The 16,752-nt window shown below is 38.8% G+C and overlaps 1 protein-coding gene across 1 annotated transcript in view; it reads left to right on the top strand.

Annotated features, from left to right (window-relative positions):
• ARNT2 (aryl hydrocarbon receptor nuclear translocator 2) overlaps nucleotides 1-16,752 on the top strand; it is a 187,688-nt gene that overhangs the window by 50,224 nt on the left and 120,712 nt on the right. The window lies entirely within an intron of this gene.

Below are 16,752 nucleotides of genomic sequence, written 5' to 3'. Positions count from 1 at the left end.
TTAACTCCAGATGGATCCAGGCTACTTTAGGAAGGCTTTCTCCACTGCTGCTGGTGTAGTTTGCCACCTTGTTAGTAGTGACTGGGGAAACAGGCGTATTCAGGGTTTCAAAAGACACAAAAGATTTTAATACAGTGTTACGTGGACCTGAACAGGATAGCGTTAATGACAGCAGTTGTTGCAGCCCTATCTCTTCTGTTGTTCCCACTGCAGCTTTTTGTAGCCTCATGTCAGGGGTGTTCACCATACAACTTAGCTGTTTGTACATGTCAGCAGGTAAATCTGGCATACCTGCAGATTAAGCTACATTTTTCCAGAAAACTGGAAATGGATTTGCAAGTTCTTTTTCCTCTTCCAGGTATTTATGCTTGTCCCCTTAGGTTTTAAGCCTATTTAATTTTAATTGTAAGTAGCAGAAGTGAAGAATTAAGCAAAGATGTAGGATGCGGTGTTTCCTGTTTTCAGTGCATTGCTCTACCCACAAACAGTATATTTTAAGAAGTCTTGAAAAATATTTTCCATTTTATGCTAAAAGTGTTCTCTTGTATTTTGTTCCCCCCACTTTTAAAAATAAATCCAAAAAAGTAAGAAACCTCAGGCTATACTGGAAAAATATTTTCAGTATAAAATGGTTTATAAAAAGAAGTGGTATGAAAATATTATAAATTGGTGGAGAGGAGAAAAAAAGGTAGAGAAACAGAAGTGTTGCAAAACTAGAAAATGTTAAACAAAGGGAAAATTTTAGCAAATGAATTTACAAAGCATGAAAGCTCTGGTTGCTAGGATTTTTTTGAAAGGAGATACCTACTAATAGAATACCTCAGGTGATGACTCGCCTACCCCCTCACCCCTCTACTCATGTGAATAGCAGAGAGCTGAGAAGACCTAAAAGGAAAGCAAATTCACGTGTCAGAGACCCTGCAGCACAAAAGTCTTTTTCACCAGTGATCTAACCTATAAATCTGGGATTTGTTAGTATAGTGTTCTAGATAGCTGATATTAACTACTGTGGTTTGGAGAACCAGGGGAATTAAGTATACTGCTTTCATGAAGAGTTTATATGCTTCAGCCCGTGCATGTGAAGATTATTTATGGAGTTAAGTCCAAGGAAGCTGTTTAGTCTGGGAGAAGATGGAAACCAATGGGCAACAAAACAGTGATCGAGACATGATACCTGGGGTAAACAGCTTCAAGGGAGTTAAAATAACAATAACTCAATAATCAGTTGGAAAAATGCTATTTTCCAGGCCCCGGGCAGTTACACAGCTGGCTTGCCAAGTCTGAGAGCCCAGAGATCAAAAAGAAAATTAATCTTAAAAGGACTCCATTGGAACAAGAAAGGAAGGAGTGGGTTGTGAGCAGCTGCCTGGGGATGAGAAGAAAAGTCTGAAAAAGGAAGGGAATGCAGCTGAGCCCAAAGATGGAGATAACTGAACAGGCTGGGAAAATGTGGGCTGAAACTCACTCCTGCACAGTGCTTATTTCAGCAGCAGGTGGAAGTAAATCCTAGTGCACCTGGGCATATGGCAACTTAGAAATATCTGGTTACCATAAGGATTTGCACTGATACCCAGGCTTTTGATGGGTTTGATTTTCAGTGAAGAAGGAAGAGGGAAAACTCTAAAACTGGAGTTTGGAGCTGAAATTCCCTTTTAGTTTGGAATTGAGCTTTTTTGTTTGCTTGTTTCTGTGCTAATGTTTCCCTTTCTGAATTACCCAGGCTGTTCTTTCTACGCATTGGAGAAATTTCTTATCAGCTTTACTTATAAGGATCTGGAGTGCTAATACCCTTGTTCGTCAAGTATGTTCATCAAGCTACTGCATGTTGGCTGAGCTGCAGTAATTATTGGTGTTTCTGTCCATTATTGGCTGGTGGAAAAAGAAAAGTCTTCAAGGTTTGCTTAAGCTCTAAGTAAAAGAATATATTGCATTGAAATTGTCTGGAAAGTAAGTCCCTTTAGGTTGAACTCCTTTGGAAAACACATTGTGTTTGAACACGATTGTGACGTATTTCCTTTTCCCTTCCCTTTATCCTCTTTTTCGTCTTTCTTTCCTTTAATGCTGATCCAAAGCCATACAGGCTAAGACAACCCACACTCAGCCCTTTGGTAAATTGTGATCTTCCACATGCAGCACTTCTCTGCAGTCAACCTCAAGTCTGCTAACTCAACTTCTGGCGACTATGTTCAAAAGCAATAAGATTTTCTACTGAAAACAAAACCTCACTGAGACAACAGCATGTAAGTCCAGGCATTGTCTCTATGGGATAAGCATTTATGTTTGGAATGACTCTCTTATCTCTGAAGCCTTGAAAACCTTAATAAATACTTTGGAAGCTGATTCCCTGACTGGGGTTTGCTTGGGATTTTTTGGAATCCCATTGAGCCTACCCCATCCCACAGATTTGTCTTGTCTATCTGCTATGGCTCATCAGTTGAGCTGCAGGCTCCATGGAGCAAGGGTTGTCATTATCTTCATGTCTCATTGGGTTGGCCACTACATGCTACAAAAATATTTGCTACAAAATAATACCAGCTCATCCAAGTGGGATTCACTTAAGTATTGGATTATGGCTTTTGAATTTGGAATTTCTTGTTCAAGTCTTCAGGAAAATACTGTTTTCTGAGAGGAATCCCTCTGTAGTATAAAAGCCATAGCCCACAGCAGAACAGAGATCATTCAACAGTGACTTCCATGTTGGAGTATGTGCAGTTGGCACACAAAGCCTTAAATATGCTTCTAAGCTGTGGCGAATGGTCACCATTCTGGATTGAATCTTTGGTGGATATTAGAATGAATGTTGCATTTTTATGGGTGCTTAAAATTCTCCCAGTGGACCTTAACAGTAATTCAGTTTGCTGAGCAGTTGCTAACAGACCCTTATGGCATAACTGAGTCTATTCCCTCTCACCTCAATAAAATGGATGTGTGCCAGTTGGGTTGTAGGCACACATCTGCCCCAGTCTGTGTCAATGTGGGCTCAGATGTCCAAGTCCACCCACGGATTAATGTTAGCATGGAGTATTGAGCAATGCAACAGCTCATTTTTCTTCCATCTCTGTGGAGAACTAGCTTAATGTTTCCACTGAAGATAAAACTATGCTCGCTCACACAGCAGAGGATTATAGAGTCTATCAGAAATACTGTGCCACAGAGTTTTCAGCGTGACGTATTATCCTTGTTCATCTGCCTCTTCAGAATTAGCATCCACCTAAGCAACTCTCTGCATCTTGGCTGAGGGCCAACCATATTCTCAGCCCAAGGCAGGGAAAAGGAAATCTCAGGACCACTCCCAAGAAACTGCCATCACAAAGGAGGCATTGACAGCCTCGTGAAACTCATGGGAAGGCCAGGTCTTAAATTGCCACAGATTTACAGCTCTGATTCCCTTACTCAACAGCATCCTCGCTGGAAGAAACGTGGACTTGGAAAAAGTGAGTCTTGAAGGGTGACTGAAAAAAAGAAGATTAAATTAATGGTTCTGGCTCTGCACAGTACTCACAGAGAGCCTACTCTGACACCCTGCCAGTATGTTCAGTCAGTGGGTAGGGCTGCAGAGCCAGTTGTGAGCATGGTGTTTTAATACTCAAATGCCCTGAACCAGCCTCAGTGTCCTTTCCCCATGAAGACTTCTGGGCCTGGCAAGAAAAAAAAACGTGCTGCATTCAGAGATGTTTGTGTAGGGGCTACAAGTATAGAAACAATGTCTTCTGCAGCACCAGTGGATTTCAGTTCAGGGGTGTGAGAACTGGGAGCAGCATATCTGGTTTCAGGGAAGTTCATTGTCTTCCATCAACAGTGATTTTCAGGATTTCTGGTGCATTTCAGCTTTGGCTCCATCTACAGCTATTGACCCTTTCCCATGAATTCTCTTGCTTTTTTTCTACTCTTCTTCAGCATAACAAGACCAAGCATTGTGTTTGGTTTTCATAGGTAATGAATTGTTTGAACTCACCACCAACAAAATCTTTTTCTGTGGGAAAAAATTACTACAAATAAATAATGAAACATTTTTAGTGATCAAAAGCGCTCAGCACCTCTGACTGATGCCATCTGGAATCTTCTCATTGACACTGATGTAATTTATAGCTAGATAAAGGACAGAAAGATATGCCTAGGGGTTAAATATACATTTTTTTAATATCTGTGTCTTGTTGAAAAGTGACATAGAACATGGGAGACAGAGGAAAGGGCTAAAGAAGTATCTGACTAAATAAATTAATGGAGATATGCTTAAATAGGTAGGATGGGTTATCAAGAACTTCGTAACAGCTTGCTGGAGATATTGAAGACTCTCAATCTACTTATAAATTTCATTTTCTATTTGGCAACAGGAACAATATATCATCTATTACCAGGAGAAAATATGTAAGTAGGATTGGGAGGGTCTACTTTTATGTTTCTTTCACAGTACATCACTGAACATAGTACCTTGATATATATGAAAAAAAAAATCTTAATTTTGATCTATAATTTTTACTGCTGGATAGAAGGAAAGATGTCCTAGCTCCAATAGAGTTGCAAAATATCTTTTTTGTGTGGCTATGTAATACTACTAACACTCACCAAATATCAAGGTAAAAAGGTATGTGCTCTGTCTTCTGACACCCATTCTCAAAGAAGGTACTTCACAGAAAGAAATTACTTTAATCCGCTTACACCATTTTGATAATCTAGCTCCCTGTTTTTTTCCCAAATTGTTCTAATGGGATCCATAGGATAGAAATGCAGTCTTTCTGTATCTGTCCATGCATTTTCTTCTTTCAGCATGTATTCCAACGGTAATCTTGTATCATAAGTAAGTAAATAAAATCAACAACATATATTATTACCTCTTGCTGTTCTGTGTCTGCTATCCAACATTACTTCATAGCCCACTGAGTTTATATGGGGAATTTTAAAAGGCATTTCTGGAAATGCTGGTCAGATGTAATTCCACTGGACTGAAAGAAATATTTTTTGACTTTGTGCTGTTCTGTGTCAAAGCCAAATTCATGTCTGGGTAGACATTATTTCTTATTTTTGCCAGATAAGACAGTACTACAATACCACTCTCTGCATTCCTTATATTTAGGGATCATTGGTTTAGCAAGCTCTTACCAACAAGCCGTTATTTGTCCCTCAGAAGTCTATCAGAGATATACTCCCATATCTCTGTCTGAAGACTTTCTATACAGACAGACATAACTAATGCCAGAATTTAGTATTGTGGATCCTAAACTCTTTTCATTACAAATACGAATTAGTGATTCGTCGGGAATCTTTGCGCTGCGACTGTGTTTACTGTTGCATCTTAGATCTTTTATTTACCTTGTATTCATCCTTTGCACCAGGGGTGTATTTGCCTCAACATCTCATATTTTTTATTTCCATCCAAATGATGGTTTCCCTTGTATGACTTGGTTTTGAGCTCTTCTGTACATCCAAAGTTAAACTTCTTATTTATCTAGATGGTAGTAAATAATGTCTTCTCCTCAGGGAAACTTGATTCATTGACTGCATCTGTTGAAAAAGTATTATTGTTAATAAACTAATTTATGTCTTATTTCTGACCTTATATCAATCTTTTACTCATCAATGGAGCAGACTCAGGAAAAAATTAATTATATTGCCTAAGAACTGCACCTACATTAACAGACATGCTACTCCTTCATTAACTTACAGGCAAGATGGGCAACTCAGTCCATCCCTCTCTGCTGCTTCTGCCTCTGTGATCTGGGCTTTTTGTGAAACTAAGGGTTACTTGTACAAGTCAGACTTTCAAGCCCAAATGCCTTCCTAGCTGCAAGCAATGCCCTTAACGGAAATGAAGAATGCAAGGCACAGGCCTTGATTGCTGGAGTACTTAAATGCTGCACATTCACCAGACAAATATACTGTCTGCTTTAACAGTGTGGGAACAGAGATGCAAAAATATTGAAGCAAATAAGCAAGAGATCTTAATAGTTAAGTAACATTGTGCTTTTGTAAATGTTTTGTTCAGTTGCGCTTTTTTCTGTGGCTTACACAGCACAAGTCTTGTACACTACCTAGACGTGCTCTCTTGGTGATTTAAATTATATTCAGTACCTCAGATTCATTTTACTGTTCATTAATACTCATTCCTTACAAAGAGGAGGCCTTGCATCTGCATACTTCTTTAAACCACTCACACTAATGAGCACTTTCTCATTAGGCAAGTACTGCAGAATTTAATTTAATACTAACATGAAGCAGAGATGATACTTTAAGAAATGTAATGTGAAATTCTCATCATTATAAACCTATCTTTTTTTAATAAAAGCAAGCTTCAATGGCAGGGTTTTTTACATGACGTGTTGGTCCCACACCTTGCCTGTTCATTGCCTCCTCTTTTGATTTAAAGCTTTGCAAGTAATTCAGCACTGTGCTGACAGAAAGAAATTGATGCCATATTATTTGTGGGACAATTTGGTTTCCTCAGAACTCCTGGAGGTCTAAAGGAACTGATCCTGCAGACCCACTCATCCATATGAGGGAGGGACTTGGAGCCCAGCACTCCTGGCTATTAACTCTGTTTCAATCCTGCTGCTGTCCGTAGGTGCGTGTGACTTTGGGAGAGCCATACCCCAACCTGAACTGCTACAACTTGGCATTTTGTCCTTACATTTTATTTTTAAAGAAAATGTTTCGTGGCATGTGATCCTGCAAGCACTTGCATTAACCTGCTATAAAACTGGTCTATGACTCTTCTTAGTTAGCCCCTTAAAAAGACAAACCCAAGAGATTTTCTGGGACCTGATTCTTCTACTTATGCAGTTCAACCTTGCGTTCAGAGTAATGTCCTTGATTCCAGCAGCTCAGCTGACAGATTAACACATAGTCCAACCTGTGCAATGAAAGCAGAATCTGGGCATTCATTTACATCTGTATGACATTTGTATAATTTAAATAATCTCCCATGACCCTTGTGTGGATGTTATTGTTTGTGTAATTACAGACAAAAATGATCTTGCCCATAGACCGGGTGAACTGAGTATAAATCCTTGATGTTAGGGGGTACAGTTTTGAAATGTAAGTTACGTAGAGAAGGAATGTAACATGCAGAAGAAATTGCTCTTGCCAGAAAAAAAAGTAGATTTACTGAGCTCTATTTGGTTTTTAATTTATAACAAACTTGCCTAATCTCAGTTTCTATAGCTTCTGTTAAAATATTAAATAACATTATATCAAATACATCCCCTGTGACATTAAAGGAAATGGAAAGCTTAGCCACACATTAATTGTGTTCCAAAAATGTGGCATATAGCTTAATAAACTTAATTTAAAGAACCTTAGAACAATGACATTTATGCTTCAATTAGAGCAAATGAAAGCTGTGCTGCACCCTTCTAGACAAATAATTTTTCTTGTGGGACTAGGCCTTTCTGACAGGGTGCGTATTTCCCTGCAATGTGCCGCGGGTCAGCCTAATTACATAGGCAAAATTGGCTTCCTGGAGATGGACGCGGCAAAACAAAATACAAGAATAAAAAGCATTATGAAAACCAAGTAGATAGTATAGGCAGCTTTAAAGCAAGGCTTTCTCAAGAACATATTGGACTTTCCCAGGAAAATGAAGTAATTTATTTCACTTTAAGGAGAACACATTAAAAGGACCAGACATTTTCCAAAACCAACAATAAGAGTTTAAGATGGTAAATGTTATTTTAATGATCCCCTTCTACTCTGGTATTCTAATCACAGCACATATGTCTAAAACAGAAAACATCAAAATCTGCAAAGAAACAATTGACATGAGATAAAAACCTCATCCAAAATCAGAGATAGATTAATAGATCTACTTTAAAGGTATTCGCAAACTGTTATAAAAAACAGATTGGTCATAAGACTTAAAAGTTGTTAACCATATGCATTTCACAGATTCTGTGTTATGTTCCTTATGCTGGCAAACAGACTAATGAGTTCAAGACTGTTCCCCAGACAAGCGCACGACAATTTGTGTGTTGTGCATTAAAGCTCTTTGTGCTCTGCAGCAGAATGAAACATAAATTTTGCAGAAGAATTTAGATGTTCTTTCAAAATCTGGTCCAGTAAAAAGGAGGTTGTGTAGCAGATTAATATATATTTAAAACTGAGACTCTTGCTGAGTGTAGATGAATGATGTAGTATGTAAACTGCACTTGCATTTACTTGAATTTTGCTTTTTTTTTTTTCAGTGCGACAGCCACAATCTCAGTATTTTGTTATCTTGCAGGTTATTTTATTGAGAAATTCTGCAGACCATTTGGCTGATGTCTTATGTCTGGGTTTTTTTGCAATTAGAACTTGGAGGCACTTGGAACCATAGGATAAGCAAAGCAGCCAGGTAGACCTGTTGAAAAAATCAGCAATTTAATTGTTTGCTCTGAAACCTAATGGCACTAATTAAAAATGTTAATATTGTCAACAATCCATTATCAAAGCTAAGCACAGGTATTTGGAAATATAACCAAAATATTCTTTAAAAAAAAAGCTGATCATAAAGTAAAATTGCCATTTCTTAGGGAATTTCAGCATCTCAAGGACCTTCTTCATTATCAGTTTAAAATCCCTATCTTTTGGGGGGGGGGGCTAATGAGGCAAAAAGGCATTCAGGTCCAGAAAGCTGTGATGATTTGCTTCATTTAATAGGACAGAAGTATTTTAATGCTGACTTTTGCAATTTATCCTATTTTGACTTTTATACTAAGGTATTATTAAAATATATTACAAAAGGCTAAACCAGATGCATAAGGATGGCAGATAAAACTAAATATTTTTCTCTGGTTGAAATTAACAATTTTGATATGACTGAAATAAAATTAGTAAGTAAATAATGCTTCCAGCTTTTTTCCAAAATCTTTTTTAGCAAAAAAAGCATGTTCTGAAGGAACACTTTGATGAAACTGCAGATTCTGGAAAAAGCTGTTCCATTCAAGGAATGTCAGCAGCCTCTATCTTGGGGCTCATTCAGGCAATTTAATGAATACAAAAGCTAACACTTTCTGCCCCACTCCCTCATAATCAAGAAGGACTAGAGATACACTTTTTAAAGGGAAATTAATTTTGGAAAATACTAGTACTGTAGAACTGTAGGATGTGTGTGGCATCAGGCCAAGTACTTGATATTCGCTGTTAACTGGAACTCAAACTCTTACTCCCTTTTGCAGGAGTGTATGCCTGAAAAGTGATAAAACCCAGGCAGTTCTACCCAGGACTGTATGCTACAGAAGTCCCTTAAATCCACTCCTATAAATGTTCATGCCTTGCTAGCAAAAGGCGTATGTCTGACTTCCAAATCCTGGTAGAATAGGAACTTAGAGTTCATTTGTGAGTTCATTTGTCTTAGACTTTAACAGCCCCAAGTACTAACAGAAAAGCCCAGCTGGCTAGAGAACATGTTCCCATGCTCCTCAGCACAAAAAGATCATGCTGATGAGCTATGCAATGGATGTCAGATGATTTGGGAGAGAAGCTCCAACCCCATGTGATCTCGTGGTGAGGGAAAGTAATGAATTTACTATTATTTCTTCTGTCTGGCAGTGAAAACAGGAATAAATGAGCAGTTACTGCTGAGTTCTTCTCCTCTATTTTAATCCTGAGACATGCCCCGCAGCATCACGCTTAAGAATTTGAAAACACTAAATCACACCACTTAATTGTGGGTGCTTAAACCTTTGTTTGACTGTGGCAGAGTTTTGATTCGAAGACACAACACAGAAAACCAGAAAAACTTAGAGTTAACCTGTGCTTAAAATTGTGGGGTAGACATAGTGTGAACTGCAGAAAAATCATTGGTATTTTAAGAAATTATGTTTCTTCCCCGTTATCGCTATTCTGTTGTAGCACAACCCAGTGGAGTGGGCTTTGCATGCGTGGCTGTGTGTTGCAAAGTGATGGTTAGATGATGAGTAACTCAGCATGACCTTGAACTCTGTCACCCGCAAGCTGTTAACTGCACAGCTTATGCCTATTTTGCTATTGCTTTGAGCAGAAGAAGACGGAAGGATTTTCCTTCTTCGTGAATATTTTAGCAGCAGGGCTAATCTGATTCCATATGGTATTAATAGACGTTCTTTTTTTTTAAAACAATTTGAATAATGCCTGAGAGAAGCATTTGATATTAGTCATGATAGCATGAAAATATTGTGTCAATATTTTTTCCAAGAAAAATATTGCAAGAAAAGATGTATTTTGCAGATGCTAGTCTTCAGGACACACTCTTACTTTTGGTCACATGTGCTCCTGGGGTAAGGCAGTTAGCAGTATGGCAAATACCCCCAACATATACAGAAGAATGTGTTCATTGGGAATAAGAGGAGAATGTTCTTCACTGGGAAAACGCAGAGTACTCAATCCTATTTTTAATGACCGCCTTCCGTTTCCTTCATGATCCTAAATTCAGTGAGACAGATGAGGGTAAATGGGGGGATGTAGCACCTACCCAATCCTCATTTAGCATTGGACAATGTCAAAGCTGTGTACACGTTTCTCATCACCAGGCCTTGACTATTCAAGAGGTCAGTCTACCCATGTGCCTCGGTAACTTTTGTCAGCTTTCAGGCAGCCTGCTCACCATTAGGAAGTCTTACTGTTCTCTGTGGAAATCATCTGTTTCAGGCAACAGCAGCAGCAGAAGAAACATTAGACTGAGGCTGAGGAAACACTAGAATGATGCCGAGTATGATTAGAGGCAAATTTAGACAAGGCTTGGCTGTGTCCAGCGCCTTTCCAGGAAGCGCTGGAGGCAGAACTTTCCTGTGATCCTATATTCTTACTTAGACTCCGGCTAACCACATTTCACTTAGGTCCTTCCTGCACTTGCTTAGTGCTCTGGTCTGTCTCCATTATGCACAGCCACTGCCACAGAAGCTGGCAATGTAACTGTAGCATAGGGGAAACGTGTAGCTCTGTCCAGACAGAGGCAGCTGCATAGCTTTAATATCCTCCCTACTGGGGCTTGGGAATTAGCATCATCTCTGTGGTCGTCTATAGCTCCAATGCATTTCTCGAAAATCCTGTTCTCTGATTTTGCCTTCCATCACTGTTCAATACCCTAATTGATAGATCGTAACTTTGAGGTGAAACATGACGTGCTTAGAATGGGAAATGCCTGACAAAACCTGTAAACATCACATTACGAAATAATAGCTCAGGCTCTGAAGAGTCAGTCACCAATCCACCATTCTTCTTCTGGTCTCTCTGTCTTTGTCCTTCTGCCTCACAGCAACGGTCAGGATAAAATACATGGAAAAAGAGCGTCCTGCTTACATCCCGCTGACAAAGCTTTAAAGGTACTTCCTTTCCAAGTTTGTTGTGCGCATGCTGCCCTGGAGTGATTTTCATGCATGCTCAGGGAAAAACGTTGCTCTGGAGTGTTAGCAAGTGGCACTTCCAGAAGTGTGAATTGGTCTGATTGCCAAACAGGAAAAGCCCGAAGTATCATCCCAGCCGTCATCATATTGTGTTTTGCAAGATGGTGACTGAATTGTGAAACAGCTAACAACTTTTCTTCTTTTTTCCTTAAATAAAGATGAGTGTGGAAAGGAAGATCCTTATTTTCCTGCTTCCAAATACCCAAAATGCATTTGCCTAATATTGTCCAGGAGTCTTATCTTCAACAAAACTGTGGATATGAAACACTCAGGCACAGTGACTTGAGATTAACACAGTAAAATGCATTTCAATACCTGGATGTCCAGGATATTTTGTGATAGATTTCCCTACTATTTTGTCCAGTTCAAAGCACACACCTTAGACGTTGCTATTCACAGTCTTTTTCTTATAAGCATTCACCTCAGTGTGCCTTTGAGTCCTATTTGCACTGTGTCAATATCTCTCACCCCAAAAGATGCAGCTACGAAGCAGGAATCTGTGTGCCAGCTCTATCACTCCACCGTGTAAAATCCTGACACTGATCCTTGTATCTGAGGGGATCAATACGTGATCCAGCCTAGCTGGGTAGCAATTAATTGATGTGATGTTTTTACAATTAATTCAGAACACTGGGATAACGTTAAGAGGGGTTTTAATTATGCAGATGAAACCTCCTACTTCATGAATTCCCTTAGTCGCCGTTTGCTGGAAGCTGCAAGAGTATAGCAGAGGAAAGTATAACTCGGTGTTTGCCTTGTCTTTACCCTCTTTTCTCAAGCATTGCAGAGTTAGTGGATGTTGTCAGAAAAAAAATGCTTGGCCAGGTGGATCTTCTGATTAGTTCTTATATATTGGCAATTGTTTTTAACATAAGTATACTCATGCATTTTTATTTTTATATGTTAGCAGATACAGTAAAAGAATTGGATTACGATCAAGGTGATCTGATAGGATGGATAAGAAAGAAAAATGATCTGTGGCTGTATATCCAGCTATTAAAATATTCAGGATGGTTGTTCCTTCTTTGCAAATGCAAATGTAAAAACCATAAAGCATATGGTAAGCGATGCTTCATCACTTTTAAAGCACAATTTTGCTAATGTAGAAATGAATTATGCTGCATTCCATAATTCAGGGATTAGAGTTTTGAACATAATTAAGGATGTACTGTCTGGTCTTTGAGACACAGGTACACGTGTTCAGTTTGTCTGTTTCAGAAATAAAATCAAGTGGGAAGCTACCAAAAATATTTTGTGCAAGCTTTTAAATGAAAGGGTCTGCTGAGAATTTGCATAATACCTTACTCGTGAAATGTAAAACCTGTCATAAATCATAATTCAATTTATAAGACAATTAAATGCATGTGTTTCTGTTCTCCTTTATGGTTCTTGGAAATTGTTATCTTGCATAGCTGGAGAAAGAGGGGCTAAAGAAAGCAGAGAAGGAGCACGTAAGAATAGAGGGCAAATATCAGACAGCCACTTCCTTCACATATTTGTTTTTTCCAGCTGTCCTGTGCTCAGCTGAAATAGCATAGCATGCTTCAGATTCCTCATAATTTCTTATTTTCCTTAGGATACAGATTGCCTGCTATGTGTCATGGGACTCAGATGGTTTTGTTGCAATTAACTGTGAGAGATTTTCTACCATTTTAGTCTTTTTGTAGCTTATGATCCTCAGTAAATCTCTCTGATGAGATAAAGAAAACTCTGTAAAGAGGATAAAATGTTTATAAAACACACGAAAATACTCTTCATAAATTCTCATTTCAAACAAGGCAAAGGCCTCCACCAAGTTGGCAGCAGTATTTTTCTAATATACAATGTTCTTAAAGTATACTTTTCAAACTGCATTGCCATAAATGTAAATGTGTCCTAGTCCTACCGTTAGTTTTATTTTATGTCAGAATGCATCAATCTTTTGTGGATTACACACAGATCAACTCTAGAAATAGTGTTGTAAACCTAGAAATCATGAACCAAGGAACGAAATACTTCTGTCAAGATGGGTGGATGTTGCATTACTTGAATCTTTACACTTTATTGCATTCATAGACTTTGTCATAGAGCAGATGGGGCAGCAGGAATCCGGGAAAATGGCAGTTTGGTCACACCCTGAGCAGTGAGTGAAAAAAGGCCTTTTTTCCATGCAAAAGACCAGCTCTCATTTTACTGTTCATTTTTATTGAACTGACTAATTTTTTACTCCAGCTAGATTTATAGGGCAAGTGAGTTGGGGGTATGTCACACACTGGCAGGATTGTTAAAGAAAGCCTTCACCTTGCTGGAGCTACTAGTAATGTGCATATATGTTTCTGCAGAATTTAGCTCAGGCCCTTATTCCTGAAGGTGGAAGGGATAAAGATGTTCAGGACTATCTAGTGACTTGGAACTCCATTTCTATGCCTCCAACCCAACAGCTCTCGCTTGCCCCATGCTTTATATCATAATGTCCTGATTATAATATACAAGGAACAAATCCCTTCAAATGAATAAGCTTTTATTTTATTTCAAAGTGAGAAACATGGCATTTAGGGAAAAAAGGGCTTTACTCATGTAGTTCTGATCAACGTGCCAGTTTGCTGATTCAGGTCCCAGTGCTCTTTCTGGGGTCTATCTTTTTGTTCATGTCTTGGGAGTTTGGTAAGTAGAACACTACTGTTTATAGCTTTCTGTTTTTTCACCCGGATGATTCACAGAATGGTTTCAGGGACATAATTAGGTATGCAGTGTGAAAACTATATTCCCATATGCTATGTGGTCATTTCTGCCTGAGATAACCACCAACAGCCTCTACCAGCTTAATGATGTCCTTTGCTGGCACTGCTTCTTCCACTGAGTGATGTTAATATCAGGAAATAAAAGAAAATCTGCTTAGTAAACATTGTAGAGAAAACAAGTTACGTGTTAATGTGTTTGCACCCGCTATTCCTTTCTTAGGCTTGATAATCGAGTTTCATTGTTTAAATTTTGGTTGTTAATATGAGGTTAAATTTACACAAACTTTGAAGAAGCCTGAAACGTTAGAGCTGAAGTTGAGAGATAAAAGATGCCCGTGTGTTTGGTTCCTAGTCCATACTTTTGCTAGCATAGGAATACTTGTCTGATGTCGGTTACATTCTCTGGGTAAGAGGACTTCTGCAACAGACATTTCACCTTCAGGAGGGTTTCTCTATCACTCAGTGTCATTTTCCCTAAAGGAGAAGCACTGTGGAATTTAACAGCAATAACTGTAGAGAACATCATAGAAATTACATTTCTATACCTCCAGCACTGAATGGAGGTTAGTATAACTTCCACATTCTTACCAAGGTATTTTATTGCATTTTATAGGAAGAATACAATTTTCTCTTAAATTATATGGGACAGTTCAAAGAACAAGGTTGTAATTTCCTTAACAAATGCTTTTAAGACCTTCCTATGACAGTTCATGTTTTAAATTTCATCATTTTCTCTATAGCTTATTTAGGCAAGTGTAGTCATCCATATGTGACGAACAGATTTAAAAAGGGCACATAATGTTCCAGTTCCGAGTAGCTGGGTGGATGGGGTTGCTTAATAGACATACATAATACTCACTCCAAACTATCCAAGACTTTTGGATGAATTGGGTGCAATATATTAACTCAATTACAACGGAAACACAGATCAAAGAATGTAGCTGGGAGGTCTTATTAAAGGGTGAGACTTTATTAAAATGTCCCTGGTTTTGATTACACAGGATTAAAATGTCTGAAACTTCACTTAGCTTCTTCATGTCCCCAGAAAAGAAAATTCTGCTGGGGAAGCGTAGGTTCAAGGTTTCAGACCTTGATTTTCAATTCTTTTAAAGTAGAATTGTCATAAATTGGTAAGAAAAGTCCAAGACCTTTTTTATCCATTTTTGACACTGAACATATATTCTCATTGCCTTCAATTTATTACCCATTTTCTTTCCTGATTTTTCTTTCTGGACTTTAGTCATTCACATGGAATAAACCATTTTGGAAAGACTTCAGTTTTTTCAAAGGAAATAATAAAAAACCCCCAACTTTTCCTCACTTGAAAGAAATAAAAACCTTTTAGAGATTATTAGTGCATGGCATGGGATGAAAACACACAGAAAGGTACAAGTTCAGGTTTTCCAATTTGCAGGCCAGTACTGAACTTTTAAAAGGAAAGGTGTTAATGAAAAGCAGTTACAGTATGCTGCCGTGCTCAGCTGACCTACTGCTAGTGCCAAGATGCAAAATTCACATGTATGCTGAGCACCAGTACCAGTGATAATAGTCCTCTAAATTGGAAACAATAATTGTAAGGGCACCTAACAGACATTCTCTGGTACATAATAACAAGATTGAGATAAAAATCTCTTTTCTTAATTCATTTACTTTCCTGTTGCTACACATCATGTCAACACTTGTTTGTAATTATATTAATATGGTAAGTGAAGCACCCCCTGTTGTGCCACATGAATGGCAAAAATTTTGCATATTGCTGTCTTCCACGTGCATTATATTTTGTGCTTGGTATCAATAAAGTGCTGTTTAATCTCTCAGCAAGTGCAAGGGTAGAGTCCAGCACTGTCCCTGCTTTTGTCATGAGGAAACCTATTCCACAGGAATTACGCTTTCAACGTACACAGCTTGGTGTGAATTTGGAGAAACATGAATTCAGTAACTAGACTGATTTCATGATTTACTGTGTATGTGTTGTTTGTATTACAGCAAAAGTAAAACACAGAGTGTGCATTTCCACCACTACTAGAGCATAATTTTAAGAGCAGTGATGGTTTCTCTCTTCAGTTACCATTGTTACAGATCTCACCACAGATACGGAAAGGCTCAGAATGACCTAGCAAGGAAGTCGTTTATTACAGATAAACAGAGAATAGTTCCATTCATTTATGGATTGTTTCAAGGATTCTCAAATACCCTGTGTGCTGGTTTTGGCTGGGATAGAATTACTTTTCTTCATGGTAGCTAGTATGGGGCTATGGTTTGGATTTGTGCTGAAAACAGTGTTGATAAGACAGGGATGTTCTAGCTGTTGCTCGGCAGGGCTTACACACAGTCAAGGCCTTTGCTGCCTCTCAGCCCACCGCACCAGCGAGGGGCTGGGGGGCACAAGGGGTTGGGAGGGGACACAGCCGGGACAGCTGACCCCAGCTGCCCCAAGGGGTGTTCCTCACCATATAACGTCATGCTCAGCATATAAAGCTGGGGGAAGGAGAAGGAAGAGGGGACACCTTTGGAGTGATGGTGTTTGTCTTCCCAAGTAACCGTTACGCATGATGGAGCCCTGCTTTCCTGGAGATGGCTGAACACCTGCCTGCCCATGGGAAGGAGGGAATGAATTCCTTGTTTTGCTTTGCTTGTGTGCGTGGCTGTTGCTTTACTTATTAAACTGCCTTTATCTC

Source organism: Phalacrocorax aristotelis, chromosome 7 (assembly GCF_949628215.1).
Source record: "Phalacrocorax aristotelis chromosome 7, bGulAri2.1, whole genome shotgun sequence".
Classification (NCBI taxonomy): domain Eukaryota; kingdom Metazoa; phylum Chordata; class Aves; order Suliformes; family Phalacrocoracidae; genus Phalacrocorax; species Phalacrocorax aristotelis.
Note: the sequence above shows the minus strand (reverse complement) of the source record. Positions and strands in the feature narration are given on the sequence as shown.